Source organism: Helianthus annuus, chromosome 1 (assembly GCF_002127325.2).
Source record: "Helianthus annuus cultivar XRQ/B chromosome 1, HanXRQr2.0-SUNRISE, whole genome shotgun sequence".
Taxonomy (NCBI): Eukaryota; Viridiplantae; Streptophyta; class Magnoliopsida; order Asterales; family Asteraceae; genus Helianthus; species Helianthus annuus.
Window position 1 is genome coordinate 107276366 of NC_035433.2, and position 6788 is coordinate 107283153.

Consider the following 6788-nt stretch of genomic DNA (forward strand, 5'->3'; position numbering starts at 1 on the left):
ATAGTATTCGCGACTAAGGAACCAGAAACCAGATGAAGGGCAAGTTGATGGCACAAACTTTCACGTCCACCGGCCTTTAGCTACCCTACTTCAGTAGGGGGTCCAAACCCCTTCAGAGCTTCCCTACAATGGGAAGGATTGGTCATCACATCATCCCCTTGCAGAATACTTCAAGGAGGAGTGTAGACATTCAGACCACGCACTTCGGAGTAAGTGCGATAATAATATTCCAGCTCCATTTCAGTTGGCTGGATCGGAGGTTGGTCTTCACCCAACCTTGCAAGCAGCACCAGAGCTCGAGACATTTTCTTGAGCGGGGGACTTCTGTTTTTTGTCCTCCTTAATTTCACCACCACCCCGTGGATCGATTAGATTGTCTGATGAATCCAGAGTATCATCAACAATCATCGCAGCAGCGTGGTTCTCAAACAACCCCTCTATATTCTGAGCTGGGGGGGTCCCTTCACTACTCAACACCTACACTTCAGGCTCATCTTCAGTTTTTTTCTCTTGTTCAATCGTAGCCTTCGATGGAGAAGATGGTGGATTAGGAGTGGGGGTAGGTGGCTTCGCAGCCGCTGTAATACACAAACACATCAGGGAAGTTCAACAGAACTTTTTTAAGTATGAAAACAACTTGCCCGCAGAAGCCGCAGGCAAACGCGTGCTGAGTACCGCCACCCTAGGACGGCGAAAAACCGGCCTCTTCGACTCACCAGTTGCGGTGGTATCACCTTTTCTCTTCTGCCCAGCAAGGAGCCTTGTACCAGCAGTCGCGCCACCTACACCGAAAGAAGAACCTGGTACACCCAAGCCCTCAAGAGTGTCAAACACTATGACGTAATCTTTAGATTTGCGAAATTGAGGGCGGAAGGTACCTGACGCAACCTGCTTCACCGGAATGATAACAGGTTTATCTGTTTTCTTCTCTTCCTATCCACAACAACTACCGCAGGTGCGGTTATAACACCTTTTCCATTGGGGTCTTCCAAAGCCCCAAGATTACCTGCGGCAAACACAATTATTTCTAAGATAACATATAACAAGGAGAATGATGTGCACAAGTATAAATACTTTACCTTTCCCTTGCAGCAAAGGGGCATCTAATGCGGCTTGGTTTGGAAGCCGGAAACCCCCAACAGTGGCCTTGTACCACCCTTCGTCCCCCTCACTGGATTCAACAACTTCAATATTTCCCTCAAAATCTGAAGTAAAAGTTCTCCAAAATTGCACCACTACAACAAAATCACCTATGCAATATCAGGCAATGACAGAACTTCATGAAAAACAGGACAGGAAACAATTACCTTGGTCTTGTTCCTTCACCACAAGCTTCTTCTTAACACCCGGCCTGTTCTGCAGCATCATCCGCAGATACCACAACTCCTTGTTCCCCAGTGCATCAAGGGGATGGCTTGCAAATGATGAGCCCAGTCCTGTTTTCCACCGCGAGGAGACTTATTTTCTCCTTAGCAATGTCCCTAGTGACATTCCTAAAATGCAGCTTGCAAGTTATCGCAGCCTCCTTCACATATAAAAATTTGGTTTTCCATGAAGTAAAACCCTTGGGTGGCACTGGCATAATCTTGGGCGCTTTATTCTGCAAGTAGAATAAATAAAACCAAAGCTTTTAATGCATCTGATAGAATCGCCGAAAATCCTCCACTAACGACTCAAGATTCTAGGAACAGAAACAATACTCGAAATGTCGAGCACATACCATTCCCAACGGACTAAGCTGGGAAATATGAGTCTTGTAATATTCCAGCAAGTCCACCATAGAAACCGTCAGTGTCAGTCGGAGGTTGTAGGTGCTGAAGAACTCGGCAAACATGGTAACCATACCAGCAGGAGCATCAGCCACCGTATCGCCCTCCTAGGGATAGATCGCCCCATATGATTTCGACATTTGAATGGTCGTCATTAATGTCTGGGAGTCTGTATATTTCCACTTTAAAACCGGAAATAACTTATCGGTCGGAACCTCATCCGCCTCATCTTCCGCCACCGGCGACGACGGTAGGGTAAGTTGAGTAGGCGGTGGAGAAGATGGTTTTGAAGGAGTAGCCATCAGGATGAATAGAGAAAAATGGGGAAGAAGAACAGGCAAGAAGTTTCAAACTCTCACCGGAAAAATCAGAGATTTCGTCAGAGAAGATAAGAAAAACACTTTAATCTCACCGGAGAAGTTTTTGAAAGTCGAAGAAGTGAGGGGAAACCCTAAATGGTTTTCCCTTTTATACCCATCGCAATTAATGCGAGCGGCATAACCGAAGAGATGTGCGCTTTCTACGCCAACCACAGATAGCCACGTGGCAGACGACGGTTCTCAGATAGTTATCACGTGCGCGTGGCCACCCACGCGCCTGACACAATACGACCATTACACTCCTGCTACAGTGCAATTAACGCCTCGAGTAGTGCAACAATCACCGTCATGTCAGCAGTCAGCTAGCTAAATCTCACCAACTTCCACCAACTCATGTGTGCGGTCCACTACGTCTACAGTAAACGACAAAATGAAGAGGACTTCATACAACGCGTCATGCGGTTCAACTGGTATCACTTACCAAAATCCGTACCGCATGTCTCTTTACTGTAACACCACGTAAAAACGTGTCCAATTATATATAGACACGTGTCCTAAACTCTAAATATGTGAAGAATTGAGTTTGAAGGACTAAAGTTGACAATCAGTGAAAATATGTAAGCGAAGGGACTAAAAGTGTCAACATGCCAAACTTATGCCTCTGAATGACCATACGTGAAGAAAATATTCTTAAACGGGTGATCAATTGGATATAAGAAGCCGTTTGTGAAAATAATCGGAAGATTATAAAACTACAAGGGTTAAAAGTGTCAACATGTCAATTCTAACCTCTGAGTGACCTTTTAATGAAACCAAGGCTTCAAAATATCTAAATATACTCCCAAGAATAAGTGATAAAAATTTCACTTTGGGCAATAAGTGTCAACTTGATGAAACTTGCTTTTGTAGTAATATTTAACAAACCAGAGCCTAACGAAGTTTGTTCATGCATCCTTGAACTTCATCAAACTGACTACAAGGGCTTGTATTGCCAAAAATCATGCTAAAAAGGGTTAAACACGATCAGGGACTGAATCTGCCAACCTTCAAACAAGTTTTAACCTGATCAGCCGGTCCAGGCGGGCCGCGTAAGACTACAAAGACTCTTACGCGGGTCGCGTAAGAGTGCCAGTAACAGAAAATGGCTGCCAGGTGTGGGTTAGGCTGTTCCACCGCCTTAACTTCGATTGTATCGACTCTAGGGGCTGTAAGTCGGTTTAATTCACTTGCTAGGACACCTGGGGTGATCCTAGGGCCTCCCTTAACACCTGGAAAGGATCCATGATCTTGTGAATTGGTATACAAGGAGTGCTAGTATTGAGTTCTTATGCACACTTGCAAAATTTGCTAATCTACAACATCTGGAGCTTGCTAAGGAGAAGGAGAAAACTATCAAGGGTAGAAAAGACAGCTAGGACCATTAGTAAGCCTCCAATTACTTGTTTAGTCGTTTTAATTAGCTTAATTGCCTATAAGTCAAACTTATCGTAAATTAAGTTTGACTTTCGTTTTAATTACATATGGACCAGCCACTGATCAAATTGAAAGTGGTTATGGGACCACTTTATGGTAGGTGATTAACCCCTAAGGGCACCTCCTAATTATCTCGTTTGACCAGTTAATTGTCGGGTCAAAGTAGTTTGACAAAAAGTCAAACTGGACAGAAATTGCAAAAATGATTAAAACTAATAAACCGGAGGTTCTAAATTATATTTTAACATTCTAATGACTTGGTAATTAATATTAAATCATGTTTTATCAGTCCTAACCCGGCAATTAATAGTCTAAGGTCAGTTTATAACCGAAACTCGCAAAAGCTTGACTTTTGCTTTGACTTTCAGTTCTGACCCATTCAAGCTTAATTCTTCCATGTTTTAAGCTTCCATTAGGACCACATTACTCAGTGGTATAACCCTCTGAAGTTATATAGCATGGTGCCTAATGGTTTGAATTATATGCACTTGATCGTAATTATGCTTAATAATGTCTTAAACGCCCTTTTGACATACAACTGAGATTTTTAGCAATATGAATGGACTAACACCTTTGCTACTGATATTTAGACATGTCCCGAAAATTTGACATCTGTTTGAGGTCTAGAATGGGAGTTATGCTCAATAGCGTAATTAAGAAGCTTTTTGTTATTTAAATGGCGTAATTAGCATAAAGCCTATCTAAACCCAATTTTTGACACACAACATTTTACTTACTAAGGTTAAATATTATTTTGGGATTTTTGGAGATTTTTATTTATTTTTAGGTTGAGCATAACATAGGATTATAGCTTGATTTCGGTAATTGTCGGTTTTACCCTTTTTGTGCATAAAATGAGTTTTACACAACATTTCAATGCCAAACTTTTTGCTACTGATTTTATATGATAAATAAAATATTTTGAACTTTATAAACTGATCAAAAACTCAGATTTCCTATTTTAACCTAAATATCCCTTTAAACTGACTTTTAAGCGTTTTTAGCACCTAGTATGGGTCAAAACTATTTTTGACATATAAAACTTGTTATCCACTGATGTTTTAAGCTAATTTACATAATTATACAGTAAGCCAAAGTTTTTAAACTCAGAAGTCTACTTTGACCTTTAAAGCCTATGTGAAATTACCAAATTGCCCCTACGGTGCATAGTTTGGTTATATAAGATAAATTTCATATATTTAAAATACCCTACTGTTATAACTTATAAAAATGCATACTTTTACTGATCAAATCAGACCTGGATCTCAGTTTAGTACTTAAACTCTTTTGTGGGCATTAAAATTACCAAAATGCCCTTACGGGACTTATTTTGGTTTAAATTACTTTTTGGGCATATATGTTAATATATTACTGATGTATTAACATATTTTGAGCATAATAATGATTAAGACCTGTATATAATTTATTTGGTTACCCGTTACGCATTTATGCGTTCGGATCGGTTTACGTGACTAGTTTACGTAAAATAGCCGAAACGGGCTTAACCTTATCATTAAATTTTCATTTTCCAAAATGTGTTTAGTTTACCCATATTATACAAGTATCCAAGCTTGTCGGGTTTAAATCACATTCTATCCCGGTCTTCGCTTAATCTAGCGTTTAGAACCGTAAGTTTCCTTCTAGCTAGCCGGTCTAAGTCCTTGACTTAATTAAAGACCCGTTAGCATCCTAATAGGTTAATAAACCTTCTATATAGATTAAATAGCTTCCGGTAGAAGGTGCCTCCAAAAAGATTTAGGAATTTTACTGCTAGCATCAGGTAAATACTTTTAACTTATTTTCCCTTATACGGGTTTGGGATACGGTATTATAATAATACCGCTTGGTCGGGTATGAGATTATTTAATCGAATTATGATGTAATAAATCTGCCTAACCCGTTTTAATCGGTATTGTTTGATAACATAAACATTGGGGGTTAACGACCGTGTCCTGGATATCCTCGGCTTATTTAAGTTCTTAATGGCCACGACCTATGCACGGGGTGCAGGCATGCACCCGACAGATCCAAATGCTAAATATTAAATTACCCACAAGTTGGGGATAACTCCTCTGTGGGTTTTATAAGTGGTGAGTCAGTTAATCATGTCCGGCTTCCAAACCGGCCCCACATGTAAGACAAACATGTAAAACTGTATACAAGATTTTATTAAAGATTGTCCCAAGTTATAAATGGTTTGTGCCATGTGCACTTAAATCAATTTTCATAAACATTTTCAAAAGAGTCAGTTAATTATATTTACCAGTGGAAACTGACGTATTTTCTTAAAGACTGATTGACAGGTACCTCTCAAAATAGGCTGGAGCTATAGGGTGTCATAGAGGATCTTGCAAATCCATAAGATACCTGAAGTCTGTTGTTTTTGTTTCTTTGTACATTTATGGTCCACCTGTGGATCTTATTACATTCCAGTCTGTATATTCTTAAACTCGAACACTCAGACAATATAGTTTGTAATAGTTTATTCACCAAGCCTTCCACTGTGCTATATTATTGTGTGTATTGACAATGATGATATAAACAACGTCACGATACTCCCCGCCGGGCCCACCGGTAATATGTGGAAATATTGGGGTGTGACATTTACGGACCCCCTACAAAAAAAGAAGAAAAACTTAACAAAGGGCGAAGATAAAGCTCGTTCTAGCTTTAGCTCCACGCATGGCATATGCGATGAAATCAAACACACACGTAACTCATGCGAGTGTGTCAGATACTCAGAACTAGCAATGCTCTTTGGACTATGAAACCTGCATCTCAGTGACCTATGTCGCAGTACCTCTAAGAGCCACTTAGAGTGCGAAACTCTTTTAAAGCGAGTCTTCTATAACAATCGCAGACACGCAGCCAGAGCCATCAATGATCTTCTCACCATTTGAATGGTAGGTATGGGAAACGACCGCATTCGGTACTGTGATCGATCTGTAACCATGGGAACGGTGGTTATGGAAATATACCTCATCACCAACTTCCTTATGCGGTCCACAAACAAAGCCATGCCTTTGCATTGCAAAGATGGTGGACCACAACACCGCAACAGGCCCTACCAAGCAGACCGATGCGGTGCGGGCTCCTACTTCAAGAAAAACTGGTTTCAGTGTTCTTTTTACTCTTAAATAAATCCCATTTATTTAAGCGAACACTCAAACGAACGCTTCCGTGACCTGCGCTTCTGACACATCTGCAAAGGGCTACGCGTGGTCGG